The 17,196-nt window shown below is 39.4% G+C and overlaps 1 pseudogene; it reads left to right on the top strand.

The window, feature by feature from the left end:
* Positions 1 to 10,326: 10,326 nt before the first annotated feature.
* On the top strand, positions 10,327 to 12,473 carry LOC121485428 (annotated as a pseudogene).
* The last annotated feature ends 4,723 nt before the right edge of the window (positions 12,474 to 17,196 follow it).

The raw sequence follows: 17,196 nt of genomic DNA, 5'->3' as shown, positions 1-17,196 counted from the left end.
TATTAAATCCATCTTGTTGCAAGTTCAAATGATTCCTTTGGCTGTGTCCCAGAAGAGCTCTACACCAGCTGGACATGAGGATTTTGTATTTGTTCAAGATGTATTTATCCCTTAAGTCTCAATAAATTGAAAACTTCAGCTGCAAAGAATAAAGGATAAAAATCACACATGATGATAGTCTCTTTGGGTCTCATATCCACTGTAGGACCATGTGGGAGCTTCAGCAATGTTGAGGGTTGTATTGTTAGGCCAAGGTGATATTTTGAAGGCAAATGATAGAGTAAACCATTCCTTGAGCAGTCATTGTCCTGAAAAGACAAGAATAACCTTTCCTAGAGTGTAAGGATTCTGACCTTGGATGCGTGGCCTATAGAAGCATGGTAGTGCCCTAAAGTTGTGCAGATTTGAAGCAAAGCAGGAGCTTCATAAGGTGGTTAAGAAGTAAATTTGGTAATGGTGATTAAGATGAAGATGATGGTGTTACTTGTTAGGACATATTTTTATTTTGTTCACATAAAAAATGAAGTAAGTTGTATGAATTTATAACTCACTTTCCCAATAGCACACAGAAATAATTAAGCTAGATCTAGAACTCAGGACTTCTAACTAAGTCATTGTGCATTCATATTCTCTTCCCTCATCAATCTACCTCCCCACTCACCAATTTATTTTATACCATGAATTTTTATCAAATATTTATTGAATACCAACTTTGTGCTAGGCTTATGCTAGGCTAGTGGTTCTAAATGTTGATGCCTCTCTAACACTTGGGATCTTTTAAAAGTACTGATTTCTGCCTGGCTGCCAACTTAGAAATGCTGATTTAATTGGTGGGCTCTAACCTGGGCATTGAGATTGTTAAAAGCTTCCCACATAATTCTAATGTGTAACCAAATTGGGAATCCACTGTGAAAGGCACTTGGTTAGGAGCTAGGAATAAATGACCTGGGCAAGCTGATACTCTTTCAAAAAATGCACATTTACAGAGAAGCTGTTAAACACAGGCACCAAGATATTCATAATACTCAGAGCATATATAATAAAAAGTTGTGAAATTTTACAATCTCTTAGAATGTCATTTTTGTTTTTGTTTTGAGGAGTTTGGTGAAGAACATAGCAAAATGAAAATCAGATTGCTAAAGTGCCTTGTATTTATTTGAAGTGCAAAATGTGAAATGTGTTACTCTATGTTTAAAACATTAAGTAAAATAGATATGAATAAAGCAGATTGTTACTGAATTAACACCTCATAACAGCTGCTCTCAAGGGGTAATTAAGACTTCTTTTTATATTGTGTTTCAGACTTTGATGTGATGAGAAGATTTTGAAATGCATTTTGAGAGTTCTTCTTTTCCTCAGGTTCAAATGGTTAAATGATCAGAGATTGCATTTTATTTCTATGTGGAAAACCTCTACTAATTTGATACAAAGCAGGCACTCTTAAATCCTGAGGGAAATGAGAAATTGATGGCTTTCCTTCTAAGAACATGATGGTAGTCAGGAGGTAGGTTGTGCATGCTCCAGGGCTTCCCCTTAGAAGGGCCTGAAAAGTCAAGGCACATTAGCAATGAATCTCTAGCTTCTGTCCAGCTCAACCCTGAGGAATCTTTAGACTCTGGCATATTTCTGGAGTAGCAATATTTTGGCATCGCCCAAGAGTATCATAGGACGAGGAAAAATGAAGATTCTTCTTTTTGGACTTGGCTAAATCTTAAAAAGTTTAGTCTAAAAATGAACGCATTACAAATTGGGGGTAGTTGTTCTGGCAGGGACTGGGGGCAATGACTCAGAGTCAGAACAAATACATAGATACAATCTATGTGTCCCATAGCATTTGTAATTACACTTGCTAACACATTAGTTATTGAGTTTGCTTGTGGAATTTTAGGATTGAGAGGGATATGGGAAGATCTTAGGGTTTTCTGGTTTTCTGCCAAATTGCCTTGAAGCTGAATGATAGATTTCCCCATCACAAATCTCTCCCTGCGCTTTTATATCCCCTGGAAGCAGTATCAGAGCAGAATCCAGAACTTCTTGTTAACTAGCCAGCAGCTGCAATATGCAATTGAGTGTGAACAGACATGTGTTGTGACTCTAAGGGGACACACAATAGCTAGGAAAGTATACGTGACTCTGATCTTCAAACAGAAGCAGCAGAGGAAAGGGAAACTCTTCTTTTGCCCACCATGGTTTCTTTTCTTTCTCATTCATCATTTATTACCAATTGTTTAAAGAGCCTAAATTTCTTGTAGTGAAGGGTTGTAGGAAGAATAACTACACTGTGTCTGTCGTTTTATATATGCCATCTCATTTAACTCAAGTAACCTGTCAGAAGTTATCATCCTCATTTCCTTACCCAGTCTAGGCAAGGTGTTTCTCTGCTGAATTACCATATATACTCTATGTCTAAATCTGTATTGACACAATGTTTTAATTGTCTATTTATATCACTAGACTGTGTTTCTTGAGGATAAATGCAGTGTTTCTCTTTGAACTACAGCTGCTTAGTATAGTAATTTCAAGTAATAGGTGTTTAGATACTTAGAAATTTATTGTAAATTAGTGACTAATATTGGCAAAGGAAGTATTAATGTAATAAATAAAGAAAACTAAAGGCCACAACGTTTCAAAAGTAGTTTGCACAATGTTACACACAGGTATAAATTGACCAACCTGGTCTTTTTAGATGAGGTTATGAAATCCAGAATTAGGTGTCACCATACATTTTCACAACTTGCTATTGATTGAACCTTCTGGATATTGTCTTTTAACTTTAATGAAGTGAAATTTATGCTTCAAGTGGAAGTTATGAGTTACATTGTTATAGAAATATAATCTTATTTTGTTAATTATTTTTAAAATTTATTTTAGAGAGAGAGAAAGTGTGAGAGGGGGAGGGGCAGAGGGAGAGAGGGAGAGAGAGAGAAGTAGACTCTCCACTGAGTGTGGAGCCCAATATGGGTATTGATCTCAGGACTCTGAGATCATGACGTGAGCCTGAATCAAGAGTCAGCCACTTAACCAACTGAACCACAGAGATGTCCCCAGAAATATAACTTTAAATGGCTCCTAGGACAAGTTTATGAAAGAATGGTCAGGTTTCTACTCAATGTTTTGGTTTATTTTTAAGGGATAAGGCATTCTCACTTTCTCAAACTTAAGGAAGAAAATTTATAAAAACTACAAAATGCTATGGCTAAGTTTATATTTCAAAAAATTACAATAAATAACCTTTCTACCCTTACATGGAGTGTCAGTGTATTATCATTTTGTTACTTGAAGCCTCACATAACATATGGTGATACCAAAGTCAAGGTAAAAGGTCAGTGCTATGGTCAAAAGGATCAAGAAATCAGCGTACTTTCATGGTCTACTTATAATCCTAAAATTAGCTGGCTAGGACATTTTGAAATTCAACTTCTTGATTCTACTTCTGGCATTTTGGCAAATATATACAGAGAATTAAAGCATATAGGTTCAGTCACAGAGGCAACAAAATATAGTACCATTGAATGCAAGGTAGTTGGGGATCCCTGGGTGGCTCAGCGGTTTGGCTCCTGCCTTTGGCCCAGAGTGTGATCCTGGAGTCCCTGGATCGAGTCCTGCGTCAGGCTCCTGGCATGGGGCCTGCTTCTCCCTCCTCCTGTGTCTCTGCCTCTCTCTCTCTCTCTCTCTCTCTCTGTCTATCATAAATAAATAAATAAATCTTTAAAAAAATGCAAGGTAGTTTCAGGTGGATATATATTTTGAGTGTTAATTATCTAGATAATATCTTCAAGTATCTACAATATATCTCTTGTGTAGACAGAGACTCTCAACTGCTCTCCAAAGACTTATTTTTATACAATGGGATTAAAGTTATGATTTTTTTCTAAGAGTCATATATATCAAACCTAGCAAAAAAGTCATTATGGGAAAAGAGAAAGCTAGAAATAATCTTTAATACTGAACATGCTGAATTAAGGAATACAAAATTATAAGAGACAAGGTTAGTAAGATACATGATTTTTCAGTTGCTGTATTCCTGATATTTCATTAGAACGAAAGGAACTACGAAATGAGAAAAATTGAAACTGCTCCAACTAAAATGATGTGGGTAATTAGAGTAATCTACGTTTGGCTGAAATACAATCAAAGTGACAGGGCTGCTGAAATTCCATCTCCAAAACATTAAAATACAGTTAGAGTATTCTCTACAGAAATTAGGGGCAGTCATGATGTGGTGGGGTATACGTAGATGGTGGCAGAAGCTCAAGAATACATGGAAGGTGTGGTGCATGGAGAGAGAGAGAGAGAGAGAGAGAGAGAAGTAGTTGGTACTAAAAATCCTGAGGCTTTATACATGGGGAGTCGGCTAGGTGTAGGTGTTCTGGCACTATCACAACCACCTACCTGCCCCATCCTGCTGCCTCTTCGTGCAGGTCATTTTAATCAGATTTCTTCCATTTAAGAATATTAAGGGATGGAATGTTCACACAGAAAATACATGTTTATTGCCTACAACATGTGGGCACTAGGCTAGGTGCTCAGAATGCTCAGTGATCAAAAACAGACACACACCATCTTGCTCCAGATTCCTGTTCTTAGCTATCATCTTAGTGATCTTGTCTTAGATGGGATTTGTCTACAAGACAAAACTAAACAGAGGGCAAAGAAGGTTAGGGTTTAGCAAGGATGTGATTGAAATGATATGTCTTAGAATTTAAGCTGTATAATTTGGCAACTGACAAAAAGGGAAAATTTGTGGATTGGGATAAAATTGGAGACTCAAAGGGATGGGTAGCTTACTGAGTTTGCAGATTGGTCACATTGGGAGGAGTTGAACAAGAAAACTGATTGAAGCTTTGAGCATAAAATCATTGTGGAGGAAGTATGGATGATAAAAATGTCATATGGTCCAGGGAATGGATAGTAGAAGTAGAATGGAGGAAAAGATCACCAGAGTTGGACAGGTCATAGAGTGAGCAGCAGCATTGTTGGCTGGGTTATTCATGGGACTGATAAAGTTACATTGCATAGTGTGATTGTGTGCATGTGTGTATGTAAAACATGGACACCCTTCACCTCTGTTTATAAAGTAGTTCAGGAACTGCTGGGTACTACCCATAAAGCTCAAAATACTCTGATATTGCCTTCACAGGAATATTTTATCACTAAAATAAGTGCCAAAGTATATATACTATTAGTATATATATATGACAACACTTACTCTGAAATTCTAATGTATGCAAAGTGGGGATTTACAGAAATGAGACTGTTCTCAAAGTTGTGTTTTTTTTTTTTTTTAAAGATTCTATTTATTTATTCATGAGACACAGAAAGAGAGAGAGAGGCAGAGACTCGGGCAGTGAGAGAAGCAGGCTTGCTGTGGGGAGCCTATGCGGGACTCGGTCCTAGGACCCTGGGATCATGACCTGAGCCAAAGGCCAGTACTCAACCACTGAACCACCCAGGTGCCCCCTCAAAGTTTTTAAAGAGAGTAGTTCCATTCTTTGTTAATACTTTATTTATTAAAATTTAAATATAATTTAAAAAATCCTCACAACACTATGAATGTACTAAATGTTGTGCAGTGTAAATTCGTTATATGTATGGTACTACAATTTAAAAAATCCTTCCCACTCCAAGCAAATTTTTATTTTATAGTTCAATGATTCTGCCACTTGATATAAATACCAATTCTTTTCTGTGGTTATTGTTCAACATTCAATTACAGAATATTAAATGAGTAAGGAAAAAAGAACTTGACCTTGTTTTAAATTTGGTTTAAGTCAGCACATTTATTGAACTTCCTAGTACATGCCAGAAACAGTGCTAAGCCTTGTGTGGAAGGCAGCAGCAAACACCCAATAGTCCCTGGAGCTCATAGTCTAGTGGGAAAGAAAGAAGCGTCAATAAGCAGATCTTGCAGGAAAGAAACTACAGTCAGAGATTACAACATGGGCTCAAGCAATTTGTGCTGGTGGGTGGAGAAGGAGGAGACTGAGGGTGATCTTGCTCTTCATTTTCAGAGCACTTACAAAGCAGTAGTCCTGGTACTGCTAAGTTAGGTTTCCCAAATAAATTAGTTGATGCATGAAGATTTACTGCTGCTTAAAGAGAACTGATGTGCTATGTATAATTTTTGTACAAGGTTTGTCATTCAATCCCCTTTCATCATCCTAACATTAACAATGTTTAATAGATTGGGGTTAAGTTTCTAGAGTCAGAACCACTTCACTATTGGACAGCTCTTACAGATACATCACAATGTCTTTTTCCCCAAAAGTTCACTCTAAATTTCAAATGCACTCAGCCTCAAGGTTCCACATGACTGCTTAATTTAGAATTTTTTGTCTCCTTGTTTTCTTCGCTGCCAAGATCAGAGTGAAATGAATGCCTGTGTTCACTGTTCTCACCTGTTCCTAAAGCTTTTGTGTGGCCTTACTTTCAGAGACTGAGCTAATAATTGGGAAATCAGAAAGCTAAAGCATATGCTCAACTTACTGATGAAAAAAGAGCTCTTGATTTGTTTAAAGTTGTCTGATCTTTTGATGAGTTTTAAGACTGGGTTTTTGATCCTCATCACAGGCTCCTCTTGTTGCCCCTGGCTTATATCTTCTTTCTTACCAAGTTGGTTTTCATGCTGGTGGCCATCTTCATTTGACCCACCTCTACCTAGTAGCTTCCCCATAGTTTTGTAGGGTCGAGGATATGCTTTTGGGTTTCAGGGCTCAAACGAAGACTTTCTAACCTAGTGTGATAAATTATCATATGTGGTGTTACTTGAGAGGGGTTTCATGGCTATGCTTTGTAGGTTAAGCCTCACAATGGAAAACTCCCTGGATAAGCATTGTCTACTCTCACCACTCACCTTTAATTTTTTTTTTTTTTTTATATATCTTATACGTACAGAGAACATTGAGATCACTCTTTTGCCCTGGCTAACTGCAGAAACTAAGGAGGTGAGCAGTAGTTGTACCATTTTCACCCATTTCATGTAGTTATTAAAGGGCCATTTGCATTTGAGTAGAATTAGATCTGGGTTGACATCCCCACTTTGCCATTTGCATTTTATTTTATTATTTTTTTAATAATAAATTTATTTTTATTGGTGTTCAATTTGCCAACATACAGAATAACACCCAGTGCTCATCCCATCAAGTGCCCCCCTCAGTGCCCATCACCCACTCACCCCCACCCCCGCCCTCCTCCTGTTCCACCACCCCTAGTTCATTTCCCACAGTTAGGAGTCTTCATGTTCTGTCTCCCTTTCTGATATTTCCCACCCATTACTTCTCCCTTCCCTTCTATTCCCTTTCACTATTATTTATATTCCCCAAATGAATGAGACCATATAATGTTTGTCCTTCTCCGATTGACTTATTTCACTCAGCATAATACCCTCCAGTTCCATCCATGTTGAAGCAAATGGTGGGTATTTGTCATTTCTAATGGCTGAGTAATATTCCATTGTATACATAAACCACATCTTCTTTATCCATTCATCTTTCGTCGGACACCGAGGCTCCTTCCACAGTTTGGCTATTGTGGACATTGCTGCTCTAAACATCAGGGTGCAGGTGTCCCGGTGTTACATTGCATCTGCATCTTTGGGGTAAATTCCCAGCAGTGCAATTGCTGGGTCGTAGGGCAGGTCTATTTTTAACTCTTTGAGGAACCTCCACACAGTTTTCCGGAGTGGCTGCACCATTTCACATTCCCACCAACAGTGTAAGAGGGTTCCCTTTTCTCCGCATCCTCTCCAACATTTGTGGTTTCCTGCCTTGTTAATTTTCCCCATTCTCACTGGTATGAGGTGGTATCTCATTGTGGTTTTGATTTGTATTTCCCTGATGGCGAGTGATGTGGAGCATTTTCTCATGTGTGTGTTGGCCATGTCTATGTCTTCCTCTGTGAGATTTCTCTTCATGTCTTTTGCCCATTTCATGATTGGATTGTTTGTTTCTTTGGTGTTGAGTTTAATTAATTAGTTCTTTATAGATCTTGGAAACTAGCCCTTTATCTGATGCGTCATTTGCAAATATCTTCTCCCATTCTGTAGGTTGTCTTTTAGTTTTGTTGACTGTATCCTTTGCTGTGCAAAAGCTTCTTACCTTGATGAAATCCCAACAGTTCATTTTTGCTTTTGTTTCTTTTGCCTTCGTGGATGTATCTTGCAAGAAGTTACTGTGGCCGAGTTCAAAAAGGGTGTTGCTTGTGTTTTCCTCTAGGATTTTGATGGACTCTTGTCTCACATTTAGATCTTTCATCCATTTTGAGTTTATCTTTGTGTATGGTGAAAGAGAGTGGTCTAGTTTCATTCTTCTGCATGTGGATGTCCAATCTTCCCAGCACCATTTATTGAAGAGACTGTCTTTCTTCCAATGGATAGTCTTACCTCCTTTGTCGAATACTAGTTGACCATAAAGTTCAGGGTCCACTTCTGGATTCTCTATTCTGTTCCATTGATCTATGTGTCTGTTTTTGTGCCATTACCACACTGTCTTGATGACCACAGCTTTGTAGTACAACCTGAAATCTGGCATTGTGATGCCCCCAGCTATGGTTTTCTTTTTTAAAATTCCCCTGGCTATTCGGGGTTTTTTCTGATTCCACACAAATCTTAAAATAATTTGTTCTAACTCTCTGAAGAAAGTCCATGGTATTTTGATAGGGATTGCATTAAACATGTAAATTGCCCTGGGTAACATTGACATTTTCACAATATTAATTCTTCTAGTCCATGAGCATGGAATATTTTTCCATCTCTTGTGTCTTCCTCAATTTCTTTCAGAAGTGTTTTATAGTTTTTAGGGTATAGATCCTTCACCTCTTTGGTTAGGTTTATTCCTAGGTATCTTATGCTTTTGGGTGCAATTGTAAATGGGATTGACTCCTTAATTTCTCTTTCTTCAGTCTCATTGTTAGTGTATAGAAATGCCACTGATTTCTGGGCATTGATTTTGTATCCTGCCACACTGCCAAATTGCTGTATGAGTTCTAGCAATCTTGGGGTGGAAGCTTTTGGATTTTCTATGTAGAGTATCATGTCATCGGCGAAGAGGGAGAGTTTGACTTCTTCTTTGCCAATTTGAATGCCTTTAATGTCTTTGTTGTCTGATTGCTGAGGTTAGGACTTCCAGTACTATGTTGAATAGCAGTGGTGAGAGTGGACATCCCTGTCTTGTTCCTGATCTTAGGGGAAAGGCTCCCAGTGCTTCCCCATTGAGAATTATATTTGCTGTGGGCTTTTCGTAGATGGCTTTTAAGATGTTGAAGAATGTTCCCTCTATCCCTACACTCTGAAGAGTTTTGATCAGGAATGGATGCTGTATTTTGTCAAATGATTTCTCTGCATCTATTGAGAGGATCATATGGTTCTTGGTTTTTCTCTTGCTGATATGATGAATCACATTGATTGTTTTACGAGTATTGAACCAGCCTTGTGTACCGGAAATAAATCCTACTTGGTCATGGTGAATAATCTTCTTAATGTACTGTTGGATCCTATTGGCTAGTATCTTGTCGAGAATTTTTGCATCCATGTTCATCAGGGATATTGATCTATAATTCTCCTTTTTGGTGGGGTCTTTGTCTGGTTTTGGAATTAAGGTGATGCTGGCCTCATAGAATGAATTTGGAAGTACTCCATCTCTGTCTGTCTTTCCAAACAGCTTTAGTAGAATAGGTATAGTTTCTTCTTTAAACGTTTGATAGAATTCCCCAGGGAAGCCATCTGGCCCTGGACTTTTGTGTCTTGGGAGGTTTTTGATGACTGCTTCAATTTCCTCCCTGGTTATTGGCCTGTTCAGGTTTTCTCATTCTTCCTGATCCAGTTTTGGTAATTTGTGGCTTTCCAGAAATGCGTCCATTTCTTCTAGATTGCCTAATTTATTGGCGTGTAGCTGTTCATAATCTGTTTTGCCATTTGCATTTTAGCAGATAAATAACCTAAGTCTTGGATTTTTGTTTTGTTTTTGTTTTTGTTTGCCTGTATAATGAGGTAAAAACTACCTTAGAGGGTAGTTGTAAGAACTGTATAAGATTCTATGGTATACTACCATGTGTGGAGCCTACCACATTATATCTCTTCCCTCTAAATGGTAGCTTGGGTTTTACAGGGTTACAGGAATGGTACCAGAGTGTCCATATTCTTTTGTGTTCAAAGTTTGACTATCTTAGTCCACTAGTGTACCATTTAAGAAAAGCTTTTGTACGTAAGAGGCCCGAGAGCTAAACACTGGATGTAAAAATAAACTGTGACAAAAATGAAACTCTTGAAATTACCATGAACATGTATCCATTCAGTGTGAAATAAGAATGTGGTTTGGGGAAGAAGAGAAAATGGCATCCACGGATTACAATATCTATAGCCAAGCTGCAGCTCAGCAGAGCTACAGTGCATACACCCCCAACCAACTCAAGGATATGCACAGACCACCCAGCAGGCATATGGGCAGCAGAGTTATGGAACCTATGGACAGCCCACTGATGTCAGCTATACCCAGGCTCAGACCACTGCGACTTATGGGCAAACCGCCTATGCAACTTCTTATGGACAGCCTCCCGCTGGTTATACTACTCCAACTGCCCCCCAGGCATACAGTCAGCCTGTCCAGGGGTACGGCACTGGTGCTTATGATACCACCACTGCTACGGTCACTACCACCCAGGCCTCCTATGCAGCTCAATCTGCATATGGCACTCAACCTGCTTACCCAGCCTATGGGCAGCAGCCAGCAGCCACCGCACCTGCAAGACCACAGGATGGTAACAAACCCGCTGAGACTAGTCAACCTCAATCTAGCACAGGGGGTTACAACCAGCCCAGCCTAGGATATGGACAGAGTAACTACAGTTATCCCCAGGTACCTGGGAGCTACCCCATGCAGCCAGTCACAGCACCACCATCTTATCCTCCTACCAGCTACTCCTCTACACAGCCGACTAGTTATGATCAGAGCAGTTACTCTCAGCAGAACACCTATGGGCAGCCGAGCAGCTATGGACAGCAGAGTAGCTATGGTCAACAAAGCAGCTATGGGCAGCAGCCGCCCACTAGTTATCCCCCCCAAACTGGATCCTACAGCCAGGCTCCAAGTCAATATAGCCAACAGAGCAGCAGCTACGGGCAGCAGAGTTCATTCCGACAGGACCACCCCAGTAGCATGGGTGTTTATGGGCAGGAGTCTGGAGGATTTTCCGGACCAGGAGAGAACCGGAGCATGAGTGGCCCTGATAACCGGGGCAGGGGAAGAGGGGGATTTGATCGTGGAGGCATGAGCAGAGGTGGGCGGGGAGGAGGACGCGGTGGAATGGGCAGCGCTGGAGAGCGAGGTGGCTTCAATAAGCCTGGTGGACCCATGGATGAAGGACCAGATCTTGATCTAGGCCCACCTGTAGATCCAGATGAAGACTCTGACAACAGTGCAATTTATGTGCAAGGCTTAAATGACAATGTGACTCTAGATGATCTGGCTGACTTCTTTAAGCAGTGTGGAGTTGTTAAGATGAACAAGAGAACCGGACAACCCATGATCCATATCTACTTGGACAAGGAAACAGGAAAGCCCAAAGGTGATGCTACAGTATCCTATGAAGACCCACCAACTGCCAAGGCTGCTGTGGAGTGGTTTGATGGGAAAGATTTTCAAGGAAGCAAACTTAAGGTTTCTCTTGCTCGGAAGAAACCTCCAATGAACAGCATGCGGGGTGGTATGCCTCCCCGTGAGGGCAGAGGGATGCCACCGCCACTCCGTGGAGGTCCAGGGGGCCCAGGAGGTCCTGGGGGCCCCATGGGTCGCATGGGAGGCCGTGGAGGAGACAGAGGTGGCTTTCCCCCAAGAGGACCCCGGGGTTCCCGAGGGAACCCATCTGGAGGAGGAAACGTCCAGCACCGAGCTGGGGACTGGCAGTGCCCCAATCCGGGGTGTGGAAACCAGAACTTCGCCTGGAGAACAGAATGCAACCAGTGTAAGGCCCCGAAGCCTGAAGGCTTCCTTCCACCACCCTTCCCGCCCCCGGGCGGTGACCGTGGCAGAGGTGGCCCTGGTGGCATGCGGGGAGGAAGAGGTGGCCTCATGGACCGCGGTGGTCCCGGTGGGATGTTCAGAGGTGGCCGTGGTGGAGACAGAGGGGGCTTCCGTGGTGGCCGGGGCATGGACCGAGGTGGCTTTGGCGGAGGAAGACGAGGCGGTCCTGGTGGGCCCCCTGGACCTTTGATGGAACAGATGGGAGGAAGAAGAGGCGGGCGTGGAGGACCTGGAAAAATGGATAAAGGCGAGCACCGTCAGGAGCGCAGAGACCGGCCCTACTAGACGCAGAGACCCCGCAGAGCTGCATTGACTACCAGATTTATTTTTTAAACCAGAAAATGTTTTAAATTTATAATTCCATATTTATAATGTTGGCCACAACATTATGATTATTCCTTGTCTGTACTTTAGTATTTTTCACCATTTGTGAAGAAACATTAAAACAAGTTAAATGGTAAAAAAAAAAAAAAGAATGTGGTTTGGAAATGACTCTGATTGCTAGCTCAATAGTAATTACCCACTTAACAATTCAGATCCCAAAGTAGATTATTTTTAGGTAATGGGACATAACTTGTCCAGTTTTATCATTTTAATAGTCAACCCTTTCATATGTATTTTAGCTAATCCTAATGGCAAATCATCTGTCCAAATTCTGTGTAATATGTACTCTCACCCTTTGTGCAGCCAACTACTCACCCTCTTCCCAACTTTGCACATCCCATTTTTCTTCCCCACACATCTGAGTTTTCGTTAGTGTTTTCAGTGTATTCTTCCCAGCTTTACTGAGATATTACACATAACACATGTAAATTTAAGGTATACAACATGAGTATTTGATACACACTGATAATGTAAACCTTATTACCACAATAGGTTAGTTAACACCTCCATCTTCTCATATAATTACCATTTGAGTGTACATGTGTGTGTATGTGGTGATAGCATTTAAGATCTACTCTCTTAACAACTTTCAATATATAATACAGCACTATTAATTATAGTCACCAGAACTTAGTTATCTTATAGTTGGAAGTTTGTACCCTTTGACCAATACCTCCCCATTTTCCTCACCCCTAGCCCCCAGCAACCATCATTCTCTCTATTTCTAAGGTCAGCTTTTTAAGTTTCCACATGTAAGTGATATTTTCTAGTTTTATAGAGTATAGAACATGCAGAGAAAGCAATACAGATGTTTTAAAATCATTTAAAATCTTAAAAAAATCATTTAACACAATTATTTAAAATCATTAAAACTTTAATGATGGGTACATTAAAAATTACAGAAAAAAGTTCAGAAGTATGTGTGTGTGTGTCCTTTATCTAATTGTACAGATCTTCTCCCTTTTCCTTATCCTTGAGGCTTTGTTACAGCCAGCAGTCACTAAACAATTCCCTGGAGCTCTCTGGGGTGCTCCAGACAAAGGAGCATGGCTCAGCAAAGGGATGCAGGTCCCTGCCAAGTCCTGCCCACTCACCCAACATCTGGCCATGAATCCTCTGAGGCTTTGGTGCTATTCTTTGTGCCCCAGAGGAGTCTGCTCCAGCAGGTATCGCCTCTGAATCATTTGCCCTCAGTACATTGACCTGTTTGCTAAGAGTTGCTATAGTTCTAGCTCTTTTGTCTGAGAAACACTGTCCTCACTTCTTCATAATGAAGGATGAATACATAAATGAACATGGGGATGCTTTTATCACTAGGGCCTCTGGGAAATAGCACACAGTTGTTAAGAACACGTTTAGAAACTGCATTTGAATCCTGATTTTGATACTGTGTGATCTCCCTAAGCCTTCATTTCCCTAATAGTAAAACAGAGAAAAAAATGAGGTTATTGGAAGTATTAAATTGGTTAATGTATGCAAGTGCCTAACATAAGAAACCATTTTTATAATTGGGTAATGTTATAACAAAATATTATAGCACCTGTTATAACAAAACCAGTGTTTCTGAAAATCTTATCACTAGCCTATTCACTGCAAACATATGAGATAATGTTCCTTATACAAATATGCACTGTAGCAGAATACACTGTATTTCCAATGATGTATCATCAAGAGGAGTCTACAGATTAATCTCAAAGTGTCAAGAATTTGGGGTAAGAAGGCACAAAAATTATAAACTCATCTCTTACTCTTCATTTATTCCTCTTTCTTATTTTCAATGCCTTTACTTATTTCTTCACTTTTGTTTTTATTATCACCCTTGAGGGGTAATCTTTGATTCCTGCTTGCATTTTGTCTAAATTCTGGTATCTATCTAATATCTTGCAACGCTAAGCATTTTGCTGGACTAAGAAATATTTTCTATAGTAACAACTTTAATGAAGAGATCAGACAAATGTATGGACCATTCATTATATGAGAAATGAAACAGGAAGCTCAGATTGAAAGTTACTAATTTGCTAATCCTTTTTTTAGATGTTGCTCTTTAAAAATGCTTATGGTATTTAAGCAAATATTTTGATATATTCATCATTTTATTATAAATATATGATTTAATTCAAGTGTGTGATTTGATATTTTAAATTTTATTTTACAGTGTATTTGTGTGTTTGAGTGTGAGTTGATTACATTCTGAGCCCATCTCAATTTTTTGTAGATCACATGTCTGATGGATTCTCTTAGCTCCAGTGTAGACCTTAGCAAACTTAGTGACCATTATCTGCTACAAGAAGCAGACAAACTCATAAGATTCTGACTGCTCCATTTCTGGGTTTTAGCATTCATCAGGTAACTCTTGGAAAAAGAATACTGCATTATTAAAGAGAGGAGAGGAATGGATTGGAGCAAGGTTTTTAGTGTCTTTTTTTTTTCTTTCTACAGACATAAAATGAAATCACAGAGGTGAGCTTCTGCTCTAATTAATTCTTCCCTTGGTTAGAATATCAGCCTTCTCTTCTCCACTGCCCTCATCAGAACTACCTGAAGGGAATAGCTAATAAGAGTTCATCTGCCATCTTTTGTAAATGACAAAATTCTGACTGCCTAGAAATCATGGGTAGCAAGTTATCACCATCTGCAAAAAAGTCATAATAAAGCCTTTTGTGTAGTTCTTACCACCACATGATTTTTCACATTGGCCTCTGGAGATGAGAAGGCTGATGTTGCTGTCCTAATTCTAAGCTGACAGAAACTAAGTTATGTTTTAAAAATCTTACAGAAGGGTTCTAGTATGCCTTTGGAACAAAAATTAGATACACCAGCAGGGGGCGAGCATTAGCCATGAGAAAGGCTCAGATGTAACCACCGTTGATAGAGACAAACACTCCCCTATATACACTCACACACTTGTACTTGATTATTTGGGGGCTTTTAAAATCTCAAAATTTATATTATATTTCCTCTGTTATCAATGAAGACCCTCAACTGATTTCTTTATAGTGTACTAAAATTATACCCAGATTTTTGCTGTAAAAATGCTTCTAGTTTTGGGGAAGACAGCCTTGCATAACAAGATGCACCAAGCTTTGAGATAAATCAAACCTGTTTATGTTTGATCCTCTGGGAGCTGTGTGACCTGAAGCAAATTCTGTGACTTCTCTGAGCTTCAGTTTCCTCATTAGAGAAATAGGATTGATAAGGGTATTTCCCCTCTTGTGCTGTTGATATACGTATATGAAATAATATATGTAAAGGATTTAACTCTATCAGCCATCTGGTAAAATCCTGGTTTTATATATCATCAGCAATGAGTACAGATTCTGGGAAAGAGTAGACACACAAAAATAGGAATAATACCCATTGAGAAGCCCTGCTAAGAGTAGATTTGGAAAGGCTTATTACAGGATGAGTCAGCAGAACTGAAGGACAGACCAAATGCTCAAGAAGTGTGATGTATATTTCAGTTAGCAGAGGTGAATCTACATAGGAGTATGGAGCAAATGACTAAAGTTCACGGTTCACAAACCTAAAATGACTAAGAAATTGTCAGGGGAATTGAGTGCTGCACATGGAAATGGAAATAAAACAGCCTGGATGGTTTTATATCTAGAAACATAATTTACAGTTAAGCAATTGTGTCGGGACAGAGGGATTTTCTGCATCTATTTTAGCACCCCAGCCCTTTCTGGCAGGATTCGGGGAAGAACATATCTTTTGGAGTTTGGCAAATCACAAACAGGCCCATCTGTTGTGGAAGGAAATAGTCTTTACCCATTGCTCTTTTATAGTTTGGAGTCTTGTCAGATGAAAGATGTGAGCTTGGGAACCAAAAATGGGTTACAATCACAGGAAATAAAATCAGAAAGGACCAACATGTTTATGAAGTTGAATGAGCCCCGAGAAGTCTCCCAGGAAAGACCATATCTACCTCTTCATCCTGAACTATGTATTCAGGGAACCACTAAATCAAACAGCTTGATAAAAAGAGTTTGGAAACAAATTGACAATTTTGCAGGGACGTTCATTTCCTTGCTGAAAAGAGAAATTGAAAAGAGTTAATCTGTCTCCCTAAATCCTGAACACTCTGTAGAAGTAGTATTTTAAGACTAAGAATTATATTTAGTGCAAACACTATATTTTTGTAGCTATTTTACAGAGCTATCCCAATGGTATATATGAAAAGTAGATAAAAATGACCTTTCTTCAAATAATTACTGAGTATCATTCCGTATTTCTCTACATTCTGAGACCTGTAATGTATCTCACTCAGGCAAAATAAATTCTGAAGTGATGCTTAAGTATTCTTCTGAGATATTTAAATACACATCTAAATAAAACAGGTCTGAGTACTTACCTGAGCTAGAAATTATAGATGATATATATAGGAAATGTCATTTTATTTCTCGAACACTAATGTTTTAGAAATAACACCTCATCTAGGGTTAGCCCGTGGTGAAGACTTGACAAGCAACAAATTTACCACCCTTTGGGTCCTCAGGGGCTCTGACAGAAATCAGTATCACAGACAGGAACATAGCTTAAAACCACATTGTCAGCCACAATCATACACATGTGTTACATGCTAAGGTGATTTCTGAATTTCCATACTTTCTGTGGAGGTAGCATCTTGGAAAAAAGACTCCCCACTCCCACAGGGGATTGGGTCTTTTTTTTTTCCTTATGAAATTTATTGGTTAAAGAAAACCGCTGAAGGGTTACTTGTTTTATAAAGTTTTTACCTTCTGGATTTTGTTGATCTAATCCCTGTGGGATAGTTAACACATTCTATGATTTATATATC

Source organism: Vulpes lagopus, chromosome 2, assembly GCF_018345385.1.
Source record: "Vulpes lagopus strain Blue_001 chromosome 2, ASM1834538v1, whole genome shotgun sequence".
NCBI classification, from domain to species: domain Eukaryota; kingdom Metazoa; phylum Chordata; class Mammalia; order Carnivora; family Canidae; genus Vulpes; species Vulpes lagopus.
This window is presented reverse-complemented; position numbering and strand designations above follow the sequence as displayed.